This window comes from Petromyzon marinus, chromosome 2 (assembly GCF_048934315.1).
Source record: "Petromyzon marinus isolate PM22_M1 ecotype Great Lakes invasive population chromosome 2, UKy_Petmar_22M1.pri1.0, whole genome shotgun sequence".
NCBI classification, from domain to species: domain Eukaryota; kingdom Metazoa; phylum Chordata; class Hyperoartia; order Petromyzontiformes; family Petromyzontidae; genus Petromyzon; species Petromyzon marinus.
This window is the reverse complement of record NC_133668.1, coordinates 25,565,170-25,586,139: the sequence shown is the minus strand read 5'-3', so window position 1 is coordinate 25,586,139 and position 20,970 is coordinate 25,565,170.

Sequence of the window (20,970 nt, the reverse complement as noted above, 5' to 3'; positions counted from 1 at the left end):
CAGCGCTCTGACACCGCGTGGACAGAAGAGACGAGCTTCGATATATCATCACCGCCACCAAAAACCACGGCGGGCGAGAAAAGAAGGCGTTATTTTATTTATTCTTATTATTATTGCCATTCGCGCGTATTTATGCGTCGTATCTCACCCCGGCCACACCGACGCCGACGATTTACATTCTTCTACGCTCTCGCCGTATTTACGACCTCCTTACTGTACATATAATTAGGCCCCCATGCGGATAAATGCCAAACCAAATTTAGACGCGCGCACGCAAAGACAAAGATCCCGTAGAGTCGCAACAGACTGGTTGACTGCAACTGCTCCTATGGAGGCTCTCACTCCGCAAGATTGGGGGGGGGGGTGTGTTTCCAGCACCTCGCCCGGCCGCCTTTGTCTCCCCAGTGGCGATGGTCGCACACACACACACACGTGCACACACACACACGTGCACACACACACGTGCACACACACACGTGCACACACACGTGTACACACACACGTGCACACACACACGTGCACACACACACGTGCACACACACGTGCACACACACGTGCACACACACACACGTGTACACACACACACGTGCACACACACACGTGCACACACACACGTGCACACACACACGTGTACACACACACACGTGTACACACACACGTACACACACACACGTGTACACACACACGTGCACACACACACACGTGTACACACACACGTGCACACACACACACGTGCACACACACACGTGTACACACACACGTGCACACACACACACACGTGTACACACACACGTGCACACACACACACGTGTACACACACACGTGCGCACACCGCGGCTACTGCCTCCAACGGCTGCGCTCGAGCGGTGGTGGTTGACTCGCGGAGTCGATAGACGACTGCCCGATAATGATGACGGCGAATTGACGGATGCCGTGCACCACTGCATAATCATCTTCGTAACCTTGGCAACAGGAACTTTGAGGGGGTGCCGGGGGGGTAGCTGGTGCGCATCGAGTCCGAGCAGTCAACCGCTTGACCGTAGCCTCTGATGGAACCTCGCGACGTTGAGAGTGGCCTCGGTGTAAAAAAAAAAACTGGCCGTGCATTGCGCGTCGCTATGCCCTCTGGCTAGACTCGCCACGGCAGCGTAGATTGGCCACGAAAAAAAACGGCCTCGTGGCTTACTGGGCCCGAGCCGTATTCCATCCGTTGGCTGATGCTCTCTCTTTCTGTCTCCTCTCTCTCTCTCGCGTTCTCTGTCTCTCGCTCGCCCTCTGCTCGGCCGATGCGTGAGGTTGCAATCCGGGCTGCGGTGGGCGAACACGCACACACACACACAGATACAGAGATGAAAAATAAAAAAAATGTTGGCAATCAAACGGTAAGCGTTTAGATGGTCAACGCCAAAGAGATGTCCTGTGCAAGGAATCAAGTTTGCATTAACCACGCACGGTGCTTGGATGGTGAACATGCAAATAAAAAACACGCTCTGATAAAATGCGGCATTGTCTTTGAAACTGATTGGCCTACACTCAGAGACAGCCTCCTTCATGGCCGAGTGTCACCAGCAGTGTCAGAGCAGAGAACAACGCCAAGAGGCGAACAGTACGAAGGCAATGCACAAGTCAGAGCATTTGCAGCTCGGCGTGAGCAGCTAGGCCAATTCGTTTCAAAGGCAATGCATATATAATTATCAGAGGATGTTTGTTTGCATGTGCACCACAAGTCCATACAGACCTGATTCATTGCAAAATGTATCTATTCGGTGTTTGAACACCTTAACCCCTGTTTTATTGCCAGAGAGGGGACATCATATTCTTAGTTTTCAGACTGGCAGAAGAGGTGCCGTAATAAACACAGAGATGACGCCAAGATGTGCCGGCTCAGCTCTTGTGAATTGAACGAATGTGTGTGTGTGTGTTTTAAACGTATTTCGCACCGTACGTACCCAGCCGTGCTGGTATCGGAGGTGCGAGATGCGATGGTCCAGGTGCTGCTGCTGCTGCTGTGGATGTACACAGGCAGAGTAGTGAGTTCGAATCGCAGCTCAGAGCAGGGTGGTTGGGCAAATCTGCGTTCTGGAGCCGCAGATGACGCCTCTATAAAAGGACTGCTTCGCCGCGTTAGTTATCAAGGACCACCGCCTCGTATTCACCGCACGCATTGCGGATCCTGAAATACGGGGTTCTTCAAAAACATGTTAACACTTACATTATGAGACCTCCTTTGCCAGTAACAAGATATAGTAATAGGTTTTACCCTTTTAACTGGCACAAAAACTGACACCTTTATACAAGGCATTATGTTTGCAATAACCACAGCACAAGCAGTCAAAATGCAAACAACGCCTTTTGGCGTCCATCTGGTCCAACACCAGTGGAGACTAGGCTCTAAGAAAAGCCGTCTCGGGTGTGGACCAATCAAATTCAAGGACAGTGCCAATGTTATTATCAGAGTTGTCTCTTTTGTTTGCATTTTGACTGCTTGTGTTGTGGTTATTGCAAACATGATGCCTTGAATAAAGGTGTCAGTTTTTGTGCCAGTTAAAAGGGTAAAAACCTCGATTTAAAGCTTTCGTGACTGCAATGATTCATCTTCTTTGGTTCTTTCGGTAAAGTCACGTAGAATGAGAATAAAATAATATTATTTTATTTTATCAATTTATTAGTTTATTCTCATTCTACGTGACTTTACCGAAAGAACCAGAGAAGGGTTAAAACCTATTATCATGGGACTATCGTTTTTAATGGACAAAGGAGGGATAACACACTGTGGCATGATAACAAATGTATGTAGATAGCTTCAAAAAGTCAGTCTCCACTTGTTCGCCAGAGCACGGAGGCACATTTCTTGCGCTATTGTTGCAAATTCTCCGAAGTGTTAACATATCTTTGAAGCACCCTGTATTGGGTTGGGTTTTTTTTTCCGGATTCGAAAGAAATATTTACGTCTCTTCTCGTCATTTTCGTTGCCGATTCCGCCCCCTGGCTTGGAAGGAGCCGCGAATGGTCGAGGGCCAGGGTTGTCATCGTGCGCGGAAATTAAGTTCGGTACTCTAATGCCATGATTTCGAAGATGCCACGTGACTTTGTAATCACTGAGAGCTGTCGTGTGTGCAGGCAGTACCAGGTAGCACGAAGACTAAATGACGTCGCCTTCCCACATTTATCTCTCCACGTGAAATTACAAATTCGTACTTTAGGTTGTTTTCATTTAATTGAATGTGGCGGAGAGAGACAAATTTGGGGAGGAGGCGTTTACGCATTCTAGTTTATTTCCTTGTAAGCTCTACCAACGTGAGTTTAATTCCCGGCCGAGGCTTAAAGGGCAGTGGGCGAATAATTACGTGAATCAGAATCTCTATTTCGACTGGAGGAATCCGATGAGCTATGAAGCTCTCTTTCACGTGTCCAGCAGACACCGGCCTGACCACGATCTTACAAAGTGCACTGATGACCAGCGCGGGGAAGTATAGCACAACGCGCCGCTACAACCTAGGTGGCGCGGTGGGCCTTCATCCAGCAGTAGATTTATAAAGGGGCTGGAGATTAACTACATTGTATGTATATATCTGGGTGTGATAATGGTTTTGAGGCTCGGGTTGGATAAAGATGTAAAGACGACTTGGACGCACTTGTCTTGAGATGGTTTATTTATTCAAGGAGCCACGTGATCACACTCGGACAGGCGGAGACCCCCACTGCAACAGCCCCGAGTCTCCCACGCATCTCCCTTATGTACGGTCCGAGACCACGCCCCCATTCCCGAACCTTCTCGCTGGTTCTAGACCGCTCGCTCTACCGCCAGACTCCACCCTTCCCTTCCGTCACCTGGCCATGCTCCTATTCTCGATCATTCCCCGAAGCCACCAGTCCACTCGCACTGCAGGATGACTCACCTGTCATTACCTCCCGTGGCCACAACTAGTCCACTCGCACCGTAGGCTGACTCCCCTGTCATTACCTCCCGTGGCTATCACCAGTCCACTCGCACCGTAGGCTGATTCCCCCTATCATTACTTCCCGTGGCCACCACTAGTCCACTCACACTGCAGGCTGACTCCCCTGTCATTACCTCCCGTGGCCACCACTAGTCCACTCGCACCGTAGGCTGACTCCCCTGTCATTACCTCCCGTGGCCACTAGTTCACTAACACCGTAGGCTGACTCTACTGTCATTATACAAAGAGAAGGGAGATCAATGGCGTCCGGTGCGTGGTGCTGGCCACCCACGCCCCTCGTGTACGTATGTGGAACTTCTTTCGCACCGTATACTCAGCCAGAGACTCCCTATCACGTGTCTTTATTGTAAAGCGAATGTGTATAGGCTATACCTTGCTGGGTGTTTATCCAAACATCAATGTCGTGATTGAAATGACAAACTTGCGTTTATAAAGATGCGAATATACATTCGCATGCCATACCGGATAAAACAAAGTAGTAGGTTTATTAAAATGTCAAACCGGCCGAGCTGGGGTCACCCGGCAGACTGAGAAGTTACCCCACAGATGAGTCAATGGGCAGGTCTCGTGTGGTGGGGTCAAGCGTGGGGACACCCACTCACAAGAAGATATCACCGTCAGCGTGGACGAGTAGGCCAAACTCCCGCTGTGAGTAGAGCGGCCGTCCATCCAAGGCCCCTATCCTTTCGCAATTGCAGTCATGCACCTGTGCCTCTTTGTTATACGATATTAAAACAACAACACAGTCCACCGCCGCTGTACATGACATTCACCAGAAGCTGTTCACGAGTCCATAATCATCGTCCCCCAAAAGTGACACTGGACACCTTCACCCCCCTCCCCCCCCCCACCGTAACCTCGTCCGACCTCGACATTCGCCCCAAGATCTTCTTGCGAAATAAACCCGCGATGGTGCAAATTCCTCCCCTTCCCCTCAAGCGAATTCTATACTTGCGGCCCCTGATGATGGCAGTAGCAGCAGCAGCAACAGCAGCAACAACAGCAGCAGCAACAGCAGCAGCAACAGCAGCAATCTGCTTCAGGAGCTGAATGTCCAATGTCAACGATGTCCGACTGCTGTTGCTGCTGTTGCTGCTGTCAGCCAGCACGAGATGACTTCTGCACACAGCAGAGAGAGAGAGAGAGAATTCGTGGTTCACGATATGGGTTCATAGCTTGGGTTGCATTGCCACAATCGAACCACTTTTCTCATGTACGTAGGGATTTTTTGGGGTGTATATTTATTTCAAGGCACTAAAGTTTGTGCTCACATTATAAAGACGTTCAATATACGTACACTGTGACTTGGTTGGTTAGGTACGGTGCGGAAAAGACGTTCAATATACATACACTGTGACTTGGTTGGTTAGGTACGGTGCGGAAAAGACGTTCAATATACATACACTGTGACTTGTGTCTTTCAATGTATTTCTTTCTATGAACCTTGTGGCGGGATCCCGGGGTCCCTTAAGCCCCGCGGCTCTCGCATGAACCGCGTTGCGACGTCGTTTTATGTCCGTTGAAGGCGAACGACACGGCGATCTGTTTCTCTCGACGAGCTCTACACGATGCGCTACTCAAAGTTTCAAAGTTTTGTTTCGTCTGCGCGTTCGTCCCCGCCGCTGCGCTTGGACGCCACGACAACAGGACGATCCGCGCCAGGTGGGTCACGGCGTTCGTGTGCGCGGTGGGATGCAGTCGCCAAAAATAAATAAATTTATTACGATTTTGACTTCCGTTTATTCGGAACACCAGGATCCCGCCGTAAGGTTCACATCTCCATGCATCTCCGTGCGTCTCTCTATGTGGGTCTCGATATACGTCTATGTGTCCCTATGGGTTGACTATGTGGGTCCATAGCTTGGGGTGCATGGCCACGTTTAATGTTACATTTACGAAGGAGGTGTACGAATTCTGCCTGTTCGATGATGATGTTACGATTATCAACAGGAATGTGAAACTCAGATATATCCGCCACTGATGTTAGCCGTGAGCGGGTCTCGAACTCAATGCAGAACCCCGACGAACCCGAATTCATTAGGCAACCGCTCACGACTTACACCAGTGGCGGATGTACCTGAACCTTCGACTCGGTGTTTTAAATCGCTATCGGGGAACGATGCGTAAGAGCACCAGTACGTACGTACCTGAGAGACAAAGGCGGTCGGGGCGCGCTCCTAGCCGCATCACGCAATCGTGTGCCGTGCCGACGTGAATAAAATAGGTGCTCACAAACACCGCTTGCCTGCACCAGCCGTCGACATAGGCTATGGACACGGGGGGGAGGGGAGTTATTTGTGCCGACGACCACGTGCCGCTGTATTAATTCGAGTCTCATCAATTGATGGCTATTGTGACATCATAGCATCGTCATCACCGATCGCCGTCATCGGGTTGATGATGGGAGTGGTTCAGCAATTTGAGATTGGAGCTTCTGCATCGCTCATGCCGACGTAAAAAAAATCGAACTTGCACATCAAGTTGAACACCAAATGATCCTCATGGCGGTACCCCGGGGTACTAAATGGGCGAGGCAAATTAAATATTTTATTTCTGGGACACTATTTTTTCCAGGGGGTGTACTTCACTCCGCGACTGGGGTACCAATCAATCCGAAATCGGTGCCGCTTCGCGATGTCGAAACGCCAAACTTTAGAATAACAAAATGCGTTATTGAAAAATTCAACTTTGAATCGTGCATCGTGTGCAGCTCGTCGAGATGAGTCGATTGCCGCATCGCCGACCATCAACAGACTCAAAGTGACTGCATCAGGGACATTGTGCGAGAGTCGGGGTGCTATGAGACCCCGGAGTACCGCCATAAGGTTCATGTATATATAGGAAGGCATGTTTGTATAATGATATATATGTACGTAAGAGAGACTCGCCGTCACTAAATTCTGAACGATGTCCACATCGCAGTTGGGCCTTTTAATTAGGAACCTAAAACTACGTTAAAAACGTCAATGACGTTCATTGTTTTCGTTGCATTAATATATGGCTTGTGTAATACTGTACATGGCATATATTCATGAAACTGTACATACGTATATATAATGTAGCACAAAAGTCTACGTACAGTGCGAAATAAGTTCAACATACATACATGCATGCGTATTATACATACATTACGTGTACAATAATATGCATGTATCAGCAAACGTAATGTATTATAAATTAACTCTTATTATATTATATATTAACATCGCAATAGTGCTTCCTGTTGCTGTCCGCTTGGCGTTTTGGATCTTTGGCCACTACGCTCAGCAAAACTTGATATACAATATGTATATATAAATATATAACAATAGAAACATATAAAACATTATTTTATATATATAAACATACATTTATGAATTTCGGTATTCAGATCTAAGTTACAATGCATTGCTTGTAAGCCGTGCCAAAGTTATTGTGAACACAGAAGTATATATTACTTTGGATAACCATACGTAAAATCCAGAACAAAGTACATATATATTTAAAACACTGTATACCGTATCTACTACAGTATTAGTAATATGTGTTGCATATAGAGGCAGCAGCTATGATGCATGTGTTCCGCTATGATGTTGTGCACGTGTAAAAATGCAACATATCGGGAAATAAAACGTACATTGATATTGGTTTTTTTTTCATATATAAATATAGTTATAAAAGTGCCAACATTTATTGCATGTTCTGGTTGCCTATGTTTGTATATGCATGTATGTGGATCTGTATATGTAATCAATATTCATGTTAATAGGTACATGCCCCCAGCACTTGGTACTAGAGTTGGTAAAAGGCTACATGGGGAATCGTTGTGTATATATCTACGTAAAGGATGCATGTTTAACGAGTGTAATAATGAATGCTGTTGTCATCATGAAAGCATCGACGAATTACACATTTGTTGCATTAATTGTATGTGTATATATATTTTCGGTGTGGAGCGGTAGTTGCAGTGGTTAGCGCGCTGCCATACGAACCCGACCACCCGAGTTCGATTCCCACCCACGGCCAACACCGGCGACGATTATCGGAACCGGTGCTGGGTCTCAGCCTAGAATGATGCAGTACCTGATGCGGTGTGTAGTAAACATCGTCACTGGGGAGACAAAGGCGGCCGGGCGTGGCGCTGGCCACCCACCCCCTCTTTGTGCCGTGCCGGCCTTCATAGGTGCTCGCTAATAGCACTTGCCACCACATGTTGTTAAGGCTATGCGGGGGATCTTTATCTTTGTATGTATATATGTCATAGGTGCTCGCTAACAGCACTTGCCCCCACATGTTGTTAAGGCTATGCGGGGGATCCTTATCTTTGTATGTATATATGTCATAGGTGCTCGCTAACAGCACTTGCCCCTACAGTCTGTAAAGGCTATGCGGGGGATCTTTATCTTTGTATGTATATGTCATAGGTTCTCGCTAACAGCACTTGCCCCTACAGTCTGTTAAGGCTATGCGGGGGATCGTTATCTTTGTATGTATATATTGCATAGGTGCTCGCTAACAGCACTTGCCCCCACATGTTGTTAAGGCTATGCGGGGGATCCTTATCTTTGTGTGTATATATGTCAAAGCTGCTTTAACGACCGTTTGTGTATATACTGTAGATATTAAGGTAATAGTACTGCTTCGTGCGAAGAGTCTGCATTTATTATAAATCATCTGGCGACGCTGCTGCTGCTGCTGCCAGTGATGCAGAATCAAAATCTAACGCGCCCGTAAACACCCCACCGCATTGTACTGTACCGTGTCTAACACCTTACAATAGCTATTGTGAATGTAATTCCCTTACCCAATCGACTTCGTCTATAGTGCAAATATTAAGCATTTTATTAATTAAGCTAAAGGCAAAGTTCCACCCCCCCCACCACCTCGACTCCGTGTTGGGACAAGTGCTGTTGTCGAGTTTCGACGACGAAGGCCGACCACGGCCACCTTTGTCTCCCCAGCATCGAACGTTCACGCGGAGCATCCGACGTGCTCGTTTGAGGCTCCAACGCTCTTGGCCGTGAGCGGGAATCGAACTCGGGTGGCCGGGGTTTCGTAGGAGCTCGGGTTGGCTGACGACCTGTGCTCGCTACCCCGTGAAGACGCGCGTGAAGCCGTGCCAGGATCTTCTCTCGATTGATGCTGACGTTCGTCGACATCACACGGCAGGAATTCATCTCCCTTGGGTCTTTCGGTAGAGTCACGCGTGGGACAAAAACACAAATAACAACAACAAAACTACGACGTTTCCATGGCGACACAAGCATGATGATGTCACGCGTAAACAATACAATGAGCACGCCTAACAATGGATTTCCCAACTCACTGCCGGTTGACCAATCGGCCACGAGCATCGCATGGCCATACTTCACCACGCTGGTTAATGCAGTCGAGGTGGGGGGGGGGGGGTTGGAGATACGGCGGGGAGGGCAGGTTGCTGTAGGCCTTGTTCCGATATCACTTGCCAGTGTGCTCAGAAGAAGGGTCGTTGCCTGAAACGTCGCCTGCTATACACGTTGCTGCTGACGGATATAATGTGACGTTGTGTGGAGGTGGCTTGTGCACAGCATCGAGGCGCACACGCGTGCACTGTAAGCTACGCCTATGATTCTGTAAAGTTGGTGAATTGTGAAATATCCTTCACAATATGATGATAAAATTTTGATTTAAAGCTTTCGTGACTGCAGTAATTCATATTCTTAGTTTTTTCGGTAAAGTCACGTTGAAGAGAAACAACAAAATAATAAAATATATATAAAACAATAAAAAAAAATTCTCACGACGTTTCGACCATAACTCAAACGGTCATCTTCAACAACCAACACACCTGAAGATGACCGTTTGAGTTATGGTCGAAACGTCGTGAGAATTTTTTATTGTTATATATATTTTATTATTTTGTTGTTTCTCTTCAACGTGACTTTACCGAAAAAACTAAGAATATGATGATAGTAACCCCTTCGCCGCTATTATATATTAAATACGGAAACTATAATCTCTACATTCGCATTGTCACTATGCAAGTTCTGTTAAGTATAATTATATAATATGTACTAATAATAATAAGCAGGGGAGAAAGCCGCATGATTATTCTTCATGATGTATAGTCAATCGTGTAAAATAATACACATTGTATATGTATAAATTTATTTAAGGTCACGTGACGGCAATAAATGAAATTTCATGCAATAGTCAAACCAAGATAATTTGAATTCGAGGGAATTAAATAAATGTATTTTGTTTTTCAGAGGGGCCACGTACATAATTGGTCGGTGTTAATTTTACAGGGCAAGTGGGGAAATTGACAATACAGTGGTTGTGTCTTGTAGATTATTGAAAGACACGTTACGTAGGGGGTTCGTAATAGACTTCGTTTTACAGATGGCGGTGATGGTGGTGATGGTGATGTTGGGAGCGGCGGTGTAGCGGTTAGCGCTACGCTGCGCTACGAACCCGGCGACCCGAGTTCGGTTCCCGCTCACGGCCAACACAAAAGTGACGATTATCTGAACCGGTTCTGGGCCCCTCCTAGTTCGACTCGGCCTCAAATGAGTTCCTGCTGCGGTGTGTAAACATCGCCACTGGGGAGACAAAGGCCCTCGTGCACCGTGGCGGTTTTCATAGGTGCTCGCCAACAGCACTTGCCCCAACAGTCTTTCTAGACTATACGGGGGAATCTTTGCCTTTGGTGTCGAACTTATTTCGCACCTTGCTACTCGGAGGTGCGTGCTGATGATGACGATGATTGGTAGCCAATGGTCGAAGTGAGTAACAGAGTGGCAGCCCACGGAATTTATGAATTTATTTTATTCATGAAAGGGTTTTATTCGCCATGAAAGTTCACACAGACACGGAATTTACTTTGGCAGGATGGTGCATACATTCAACATATAGGAATCTAAAATCTTAAATAAGTGGTAAACAAGTCTTACTATAATCAGGGTTCAAAGTCTAACTAACACCAAGGGGCTAACGTATACAAAATTGAATAAATATCGAATATAAAATAGCTATAAGATACAATCTAAAAATATAAAAAACAAATAGGGTAACATAGTTAATATTGGCAAGGTGTAATTTTGTAGATCAAATGTTAAAGTCAGTGTAAGCCCTTGGCCTTGTTTAAGCGGCCAGCAGCGGGTGGGAAGAAACTGTTTTTGTGGCGTGAGGTTGTGGTCCTGATGGACCGCAGCCTTCTGCCGGAGGGGAGTAGCTGAATGGAACGCGTTGCGTTGACCGTGGAGAGATGGAGCGATAAAATCAGCACCTTCGTTTGCAGGTGCTCTCGGCGCAGTGCTGCCTACCGGGAGCGTGAGAGATGCGATGATCGTGGCTGATTGCCATATTGATACTGGGAGGGCAACCATGAAAATATCCTGCAGCGATGTTACATCGAGGTGGTTGAAGGGCCAGACGATTGCGGAGTCAGGGAGTAGCAGAGTGGCGAATCGCTGCTGTGATGACGCCTCTCCCTCCTCCGTGTTTGTGAACGGGGCACAGAGTCGACGTTTTACCGTCCATGGTTCTGTCCTGGGTGGTGAGCACAGTCGCCCCGACGCTGCACGGAGAGTTTGTAATTTTCAATCTGTGCATCATCATCATCGTCATCATCATCATCGTCGCTGTCGTGGTCGTCATCACCAGAGGAGAACCTGCATCATACGACGTGAGAATGACAGCATGTCATCATGGAACGACAGCTGAAGACAGCCGACCGGTAGGTAGGTGGGAGGAGGTGTTGAACTTGATGTTTTGCGACGCTTGTGGGACAATCTCCCAGGGGGCCCTGTAACGTCGCTTGTTGGGAAAGAAACAAGAAGAATCACGTGCGTGGCACAGCGGTGCGAGGTGTGCCGACTCAGCGACATGATCACTGCCGCTTCCAGAGATAGAACTGCGCGGGTCACTCTGAGCGTGTATTGGAAGGGGAAGGATCACCCGTACAGAGCCTTTCAGAGGCTGTGTGGGGCGAGTGCCGCTAGCCGCACGGCACGCGATGCAGCTGGGCGGGTGGCCAACACCCCCAAACCGCCCCTGTCTCTCGAGTAGCGCTGTTTGCACATCGCACCAGGCACTCACTGGAGGCTGAGTCGACCTAGGGGAGGCCCACGACTGGATCAGATGATCGTCCACTGGCTTTGGGGGGACCATGAGCGAGGATCGAACTTGGGTCATAGTCGGATTCGTAGCGCCGGGCGCTATAACCGCTGCATCTCCGCTCCGCCGTACAATCCGCGTCGTGTACAGTTATCACGCACGTTGTGTCGAGCAAACATCAAGGACAGTGCCACGCACGCGTGTACAGACTATGATGGACGTGCTGTACTTCTCTGCTGATATGTCTGATACCAGGCGGGAGAAGATTGCGAATATATGGGTGAATATCACCAACAGAGAGCTAAGTGAAAGATTGAAGGTCCGTGGATCTCCAACATCTTTGAGAAAGTCCACGGCACACAGAGAGAGAGAGGGCTGATATTTCTATCAGCCAGTGACGAGTTGTTTTTTTGTATTTAAATATGCATCGAACTTTAGTAGAAATGTTTATAAATCAGTGCTCGAAATTTGGAACAGCATTGCAGTATATATTATATATTTAAACAATTGTAGTCAGCATTGCATAATTAATTTGCCAACCCACAGTATCGTCAGTCAGCCAGGATCGATCCACTGCTGGATGAAGGCCGGCCGTCGCCATCACTCCCCAAGTCTTCGCAACCCCCCGATTAGCACGGTTGCCTACGTACGGTGCGAAAGACGTGCACCGTAGATGCGTACGTACCTTGCCATCGGCCCACAATCCAGCACGCTCCAGCACCTGCTTTCTGACTACCGCGCTACCTGATTCCGTACTATATTTCCCATATCCTGTACTAGGATTACCCATAGACTAACATTGCCCATAGACTAGTTTATCCTTGCGAATGGCAGTAATATTAACAAGTAAACTTTTTTTTATTTTTCTAAGTAAGGCCCACTGAGCTATGAAGCTCTTTTTTTCAGAAGCGACCTGGCCACAAATGATAGCCCAGTGAAGCGGCTTATCACGTGTAAATTGAAAGCAGTCGAATACTCCAATAAACAGCACGTACCCTAAATGTGGAGGGAAAACCCGGAGGACCCGGAGAAAAATCCACGCGACCACGGGGAGAGAGAGAGAGAGTGAGAGAGACACGCAAATATACAGCAGGCGTCAGGGGTCGCGATCGAACCCACGACATCCTTCATACCAGGCGAGGTAGTTAACATCTCGCTCACCGCGACGCTCCTATAATTCAGGAGATCAACGCCAATGTCGTGGTCTGCTGCTGGCCACGGCGAGAGGATTTCTTCAGCAGAGAGAGAGAGAGAGACAGAGGAGCCTCCTGCCGGCCGAGTCGTCTGTGAAAAATTTGTTTTTTTTTTTAACTCTGAAAATAAACTTCTTGATTCTGATATCTGGAGAGTTCGTGTCGTTTTGCCATTCCTCCTCTAGCGCCGTTGAAGGGCCCTATCGGTGTAGTGCTCACGACCTCGTGCACACCGTGGGAATTGCTGTGGTTGTCCCACCTGATGACGATTGCTTGTGTTGCGATCGAAACGTCGACATCTATTATTATTATTTCTACCTACGTGACTTTACCGAAAGAACCAAAGGAGTATGGATTCCTGCGGTCACGAAAGCTTCAAATCACGGTTTAAACTTGCACTTTGACGATTCGACTTGTTGAACGAATGTTGTTGCCTTCATCCGGTTTCCCGTTTTCTCTCTACGTTCATGAATGCAATGAAGGAGCCAGGAATTTCAGGAAGGATGGGCAACGCCTCCAGCAATGAAAAATGATAGGAGTTGTTAGTAAGTAAGGAGTTGTTAGTAAGTAAGGAGTTGTTAGTAAGTAAGGAGTTGTTAGTAAGGAGTTGTTAGTAAGTAAGGAGTTGTTAGTAAGTAAGAAGTTGTTAGTAAGTAAGGAGTTGTTAGTAAGGGGTTGTTAGTAAGGAGTTGTTAGTAAGTAAGAAGTTGTTAGTGAGTAAGGAGTTGTTAGTAAGGAGTTGTTAGTAAGTAAGGAGTTGTTAGTGAGTAAGGAGTTATTAGTAAGTAAGGAGTTGTTAGTAAGTAAGGAGTTGTTAGTGAGTAAGGAGTTGTTAGTAAGGGGTTGTTAGTAAGGAGTTGTTAGTAAGTAAGGAGTTGTTAGTGAGTAAGGAGTTGTTAGTAAGGAGTTGTTAGTAAGTAAGGAGTTGTTAGTAAGTAAGGAGTTGCTAGTAAGTAAGGAGTTGATAGTAAGTAAGGGGTTGTTAGTAAGGAGTTGTTAGTAAGTAAGGAGTTGCTAGTAAGTAAGGAGTTGATAGTAAGTAAGGGGTTGTTAGTAAGGAGTTGTTAGTAAGTAAGGAGTTGTTAGTAAGAGGTTGTTAGTAAGGAGTTGTTAGTAAGTAAGGAGTTGTTAGTAGTAAGGAGTTGTTAGTAAGTAAGGAGTTGTTAGTAAGAGGTTGTTAGTAAGGAGTTGTTAGTAAGTAAGGAGTTGTTAGTAAGGGGTTGTTAGTAAGTAAGGAGTTGTTAGTAAGTAAGGAGTTGTTAGTAAGGGGTTGTTAGTAAGGAGTTGTATTAAGTAAGGAGTTGTTAGTGAGTAAGGAGTTGTTAGTAAGGAGTTGTTAGTAAGTAAGGAGTTGTTAGTAAGTAAGGAGTTGTTAGTGAGTAAGGAGTTGTTAGTAAGGAGTTGTTGGTTGTTAGTAAGGAGTTGTTAGTAAGTAAGGAGTTGCTAGTAAGTAAGGAGTTGCTAGTAAGTAAGGGGTTGTTAGTAAGGAGTTGTTAGTAAATAAGGAGTTGTTAGTAAGGGGTTGTTAGTAAGTAAGGAGTTGTTAGTAAGCAAGGGGTTGTTAGTAAGGAGTTGTTAGTAAGTAAGGAGTTGTTAGTAAGTAAGGAGTTGTTAGTAAGGGGTTGTTAGTAAGGAGTTGTATTAAGTAAGGAGTTGTTAGTAAGTAAGGAGTTAGTAAGTAAGGAGTTAGTAAGGAGTTAGTAAGTAAGGACTTGTCCCTTGCTTGTTACTCGACACGTGTGCGGCGATGGTGTAGCTATCGATCGAGGGTCGAATTGGAACCGCGTTGTGTGATCGGCATCGCGCTCGCTGAAGGTGTTGATGCCTTCAGGGAAGTCGTGGACTGGATACGCAACTGCGCACAATTCTGTGAGTCACTTATAACCGCTTTGCCGTTACTTATTGCCAATTATGGACTCAGACTATTGTCCGATCATCTCGTAGAGTCCCTGGCACGTAATAATATTCTACATTTGTGTTTATTTAGCAAAGGCGCCTAGCTTGCGATGGTTACACAGACGAGAGCTTAACTGCATAGCATATATGTATTTGTATATCGTAGTCGACACTATACATTCTGTACTCACCGAGTCAACATTAGCAATGCCGTCAACGTGTGAGCATTACAAGGTGGAATGCATTAACGCAACAGTCTTTCCTAAGCATATATATAGCAGTCTACAAAAACAACCGAGTTTCACATGTTCTATATATATACCGACATTAATTCTATTAGTTAATGAACATACAAAAAAATATAACATCGTGTGTGGTCTTGAATTAAAAAATATATATAATAGGCGACCTTCCGCAGAGCCTCGCGTTTGCTTCCTCAGTGAGTCCGGGTCATCGCTGCGGGTTGATGCGTCAAAGTGACGAGGGTCATCACTCAAGTCCACGATGTCTTACGTTATTATTGTTGCGCTGCTGCTGTTGTTGTTGTTGCGAACGGTCGAACTGTGGTCACGGCCTCTTTTATTTAATGGACGTCTCGATAACGTCCTGGTTTAGAGTTGACGGCGCTTTCAATGGATGCTTAAATGGGATTACTGGCCGGTGGGGGGAGGGTGGGCAGGGAGTTGGTGCAGGGAGCAGGAGGAAGCTACAGTCGCCACTTTAGGATTAATTCATAGAAGGCCATCATTAGACCTCCTTTGTACATAACCAAAATGTAATAATAGGGGTTTTCCCCGTTTTTTTCTGGCAACAAAACTGAAACCTTTTTACAAGGATCCATGTCTGCATTAACCACAATACCTGCAGTCAAAATGCAAACAAAACACACACTATCATAATATTTGTTGCATTGCCCTTGAAACTGATTGGTCCACACCAAGGGACGGCTTTCTTTTGAGCCTCGACCCAATTGGTGCTCGACCAGATGACGCCAGAAGGCGTCATCTGGTGTGGACCAATCAGTTTCAAGGACAATGCATATATGATCATAGTATGTTTTTTTGTTTGCATTTTGGCTGCAGGTATTGTGGTTAATGATCATAGTATGTTTTTTTGTTTGCATTTTGGCTGCAGGTATTGTGGTTAATGCAGTTACATGAATTCTTGTAAAAAGGTTTCAGTTTTGTTGCCAGAAAAAAGGGGAAAAACCCTATTATTTAATACAAGGACGTAATTAGAATATATTATACATATTATATATTATCTATATAATATTCAAATATGCTGAAAATCCCCCCCCCCCAATATATCGCTATAAAATAGATTTTTGTTTATATTATTGTGGATATGGTTGTATTTTATTAATCCCTAATCTCTTCCATTAGATACAATGAAACAAGAAAATGTAAAAAAATAAACACAGAGCAATGTAATACAATAACACTAATAGACATTATTGTAACAAATAACAAGTCGAGCCTATGTGTTAGTGATTTTTTTTTAAAATATTTTAGGCAGGAAATTCGTTTTCAAATTTAGATATATTTTTCTGAAGGGGGGGGGGGGGAGGACACCAGACCCCCTATAAGATTTGGTCCCCCCCAATGTTGACTCCATGGCTACTGCCTTGAATTAATAGCCACTGGATGATGTTATCCGTGGTCGGAAATCGAACTCAACAAGGTGGCTATTTGCGAGAAGTTCAATGTTGCGCAGTGCGCTAACCACTACACCGCCACTCCTCCGCATTGTCGATGTTATTTTGCCTACATGTATACACGCCAACACCCTTCCAGTGTTGACATGGAGCACGACGCCAACCTTGGTCATCCATAGCAGGGCCTGGAAGAGAAAGGATAACAAAGACGGCAAGGTAGACGGCCATCACCACGCTCGGCCACCTTTGTCTCCCCGGTGGCGATGTTTACACATCGCACCGGGTACTCGTTTTAGGCGGAGTCGACCTAGGGGAGGCCCAAGGCCTGTTCAAATAATCGTCAGTGGAATTGGCCGTGAGCGGGAATCGAACCCGGGTCGCCAGGTTCGTTGCGCTACACCACCGCTCCCCACAACACACAGAGACACGCGCACACGCGGACACACACACAGAGACACACACACGCGGACACACACACAGAGACACACACACGCGGACACACACAGAGACACACACACACGCAGACACACACACACAGAGACACACACACGCGGACACACACACAGAGACACACACACGCGGACACACACACAGAGACACACACACACGCGGACACACACACACAGACACACACACACAGAGACACACACACAGAGACACGCGCACACGCGGACACAAACACACAGAGACACACACACACACAGACACAGAGACACACACACACAGACACACACACAGAGACACACACACACACGCGGACACAAACACACAGAGACACACACAGAGACACGCACACACGCGGACACACACACAGAGGCACACACACACAGACACACACACACGCGGACACACACACAGACACACACACGCGGACACACACACACAGAGACACACACACGCGCGCGGCCACACTCGGGCGAGCGGGCAGTCAGTGAGGCTTGTCGGCGCAGTCACGCGGTTGACTTGGCCAGTTTGGCGCTGCTAGGGGCGGAGGCGTTTGGGGATGTTTACGAGGCTCGGCTCGGACTCGCCCCCGTGCGCTCGCTCGCCCCCACCCCCTCCAGGTCCCCACCACCCCCAGGACCCCCTTCTCCGGGTCGCCCACCACTTCCGTGCGCTGCGATTTAGGAGCGAGCGAGGCGCCGCGGGCGATTTAGGAGCGAGCGAGGCCCTCTCGGGCCGGGGAAAAAAGGGTCTCCCGTGGGGGTCTGTTGACGAGTCCCGGGCCACGCAAGGACACACCTTGCCATCGACGAAGCTTGCCGCAGAACATCCAGCTTGGACTGAATCGTCATATTTTGAGTCGCGCGAAATGCGCTAAAGCAGAAGATTTATGGTTTTAATTTGTATTCTGCACACAGCGACGGTAAATAATAATTGCGCGCGCGCGTGTGTGTGTGTGTGTCATGTATCGCTACTGTACGGCGTATCTTTGTAGTAAAAAAAGGCATATTGTCAGTTCGCCAGCATTTGTTCAAGGAAGCCTGGACTGCTAATGAGACACTGCGAGTCGAATCCTGGGTTCCAAGGTTCGCTCGTATTGCAAACCACAGCTTCTGGGATTATGCCACTCACACAGAAGGGCCGCACAGCTGATTCCGGTTGTGCACAATTTTCTTTCATTTACAAACTCTTACTCCATGGGGAGAGACGCACGCGTGATCTATTTTGATTTGGAAGATTGATTCACAGTCGCACGATTGTTATTGTTTTATTTGGAGCGACTATGCCGACGTCTCAATTGCTAACAATTGGGGAGGATTGGCAACCAGTCATTTGTTCTCAATATTTATGTCAACGTGCCCAGAAAATGGGAGCAATAGTTGCGAGCGATTTGACCGCTGTTATCGGTCCAGTCATGAAAACATCGGATTTTTTTTATTCTTGTTATGTGCCCTAAATTAAAAATCTGCCGAACAGTAAACTTTCGTCTAGAAAGCGCGCCACTAATATAAGCCGATTCAGCCACGTGGCGATGCCGTGCAGAATTGGAATCTCCCCGGCCTATCATCTCTTGTAGGGTCGAAAAACAACAAGTCCACCTATCTCACTTCAGCAGAAGAAACATTTTTAGTAGTTGCCCACACCAACCCCGCCCTGGGAATGTGGACATTCTATCACTGAGTCAGGGCTGCCGAGTTGTGTGTATGTTGAACTTCGTTCGCACCGTACGTAGCCAACCGCCCTAATTGGAAGTGAGAGATATCTAAGCACCGTCACACGCTCACCTGATACATGTATTGTCAATTTAAAATCATGTATATTTATTCCGTAGACGTTTGCATAAAATGCACAGAAGCGCGTGAAGGTTGCAGTCGATGCCATAGCTAATTCTTAGAATGTATGTAGCTTTCAAATAAACATCTGTGGGCTGTGTTACATCATCATAATCATCATCCCAACTGCGCTCCTACATTGACGAGATCGCCGCTGCTAATTGGGGGTGGTTTAAAAAGGCTTTTAATTGGCCAAATCGTCCGCGCGGAGCACATGTGCTCTTGGCCACGATGCAAATGTCACGATGATCCGTAAATCTGCGACTCCTACCACAGCTACCACCACTAACTACTACTACCACACGCGTCTTATATTTGACACCTGAAGTGCATTTCCCGAGCGAAAGACATCGAGCTAAGAAACGTAGTAGTTTTTTTTTTCCAAGGGAGGGGTCTCGGTCGGCATACAACGGCGTCATCGCGTACAAAGTTAAACTTGGTTAACACGTAATGCTTTCGCGACCAATATTGTCCATAGATATTGGAAGCAGGAGGATTTCTCCACAACTCTGGCTGTCACCTGATGATGCCGGTTGTGATTACTGGCGAGACGTCGCGGTGAACGAAATGTAAATGTCGTCGTGGGTTTGACTCTACAGCACACAACCGGTGTGCTGTAACAGTAACGAATGCTCTTCTTTGGTTCTTTCGGTAAAGTCACGTAGAATGAGAATAAAATAATAAATTGATAAAATAAAATAACACAATAATATTCTCACGACGTTTCGGCCACAACACAAGCGGCCTTCATGTGTTGTGGCCGAAACGTGAGAAAATTACTGTGTTATTTTATTTTATCAATTTATTATTTTATTCTCATTCTACGTGACTTTACCGAAAGAACCAAAGAAGATGAATCATTGCAGTCACGAAAGCTTTAAATCGAAAAGTAACGAATGGGTCACGTTTTGTTTGCGTGACAAAAGCCTTACTTATTGGCTGTGTGTGATGGTGGTGGTGGCGGGTTTAACGACGTTTAAATTCACCTGTACGGGTATCGAACCCCCCAAAAAAATCTTTCTTGATGAAGCTAAACTATTTGACGAAGCAAATGTGTTACATATTTATCGCCAAGTGCAGTAATGAGATAAGGGGTGGTGTATGTTTATTTTATCGGTGGTGCGTCTACCGTTATGCATCCTCGACACGTACTGTACACAATTGTCGCGTACATATAGCTTTCCGGAGAAATAGGTATACGGGTATCAATATAAAATGCATGTAATATATAATGGTAATTAATATGTAATGGTCATTTTATATATATACACAGGGATTCGTTTCGCACGCAATGTTTTCAGAGGCTCGGGCTGGATTGGGAGCGAATTGTTTTTGTGCGTAAGGCACTACTACTAGCGTACAAAGTTCTCCTGTGTAATTGTATATTGTGCCACCACATATTCATAGAATCATACGAGCAGATTTATACAATTCTGTGTGGTTGGCATGGCCAATGTAAGGCCAATATAATTCGCGCTGTAACAGCGTCTCCTGGACTCTTCTGGCTCAAATGAAGAACTTGATATATGGCTATACACATGTACGCGATATATATACATAGATCACCCGTATAGCCTGTTGGGGCAAGTGCTGTTAGCGAGCACCTATGAAGGCCGGCACGGCACACAAGGGAGTGGGGTGAACAGCACCACGCCCGAACGCCTTTGTCTCCCTCGTGGCGTTGTTTACGCGCCGCACCAGGTACTCATTTGAGGCTGGGCCGGCCTAGCGGAAACCCATGATACTGGTATTGGTGGCCATGAGTGGGAATCGAACTCAGGTCTGCGGGTTCGTAGTGGAGTGCGCTAAGCACTGAACCACCGCTCCTCACGACATATATGGGCCCACACGTCGATGTGTACATATAGAAAACATGCGTTTGGTAATATATGAATGTATAGGCTTATGTT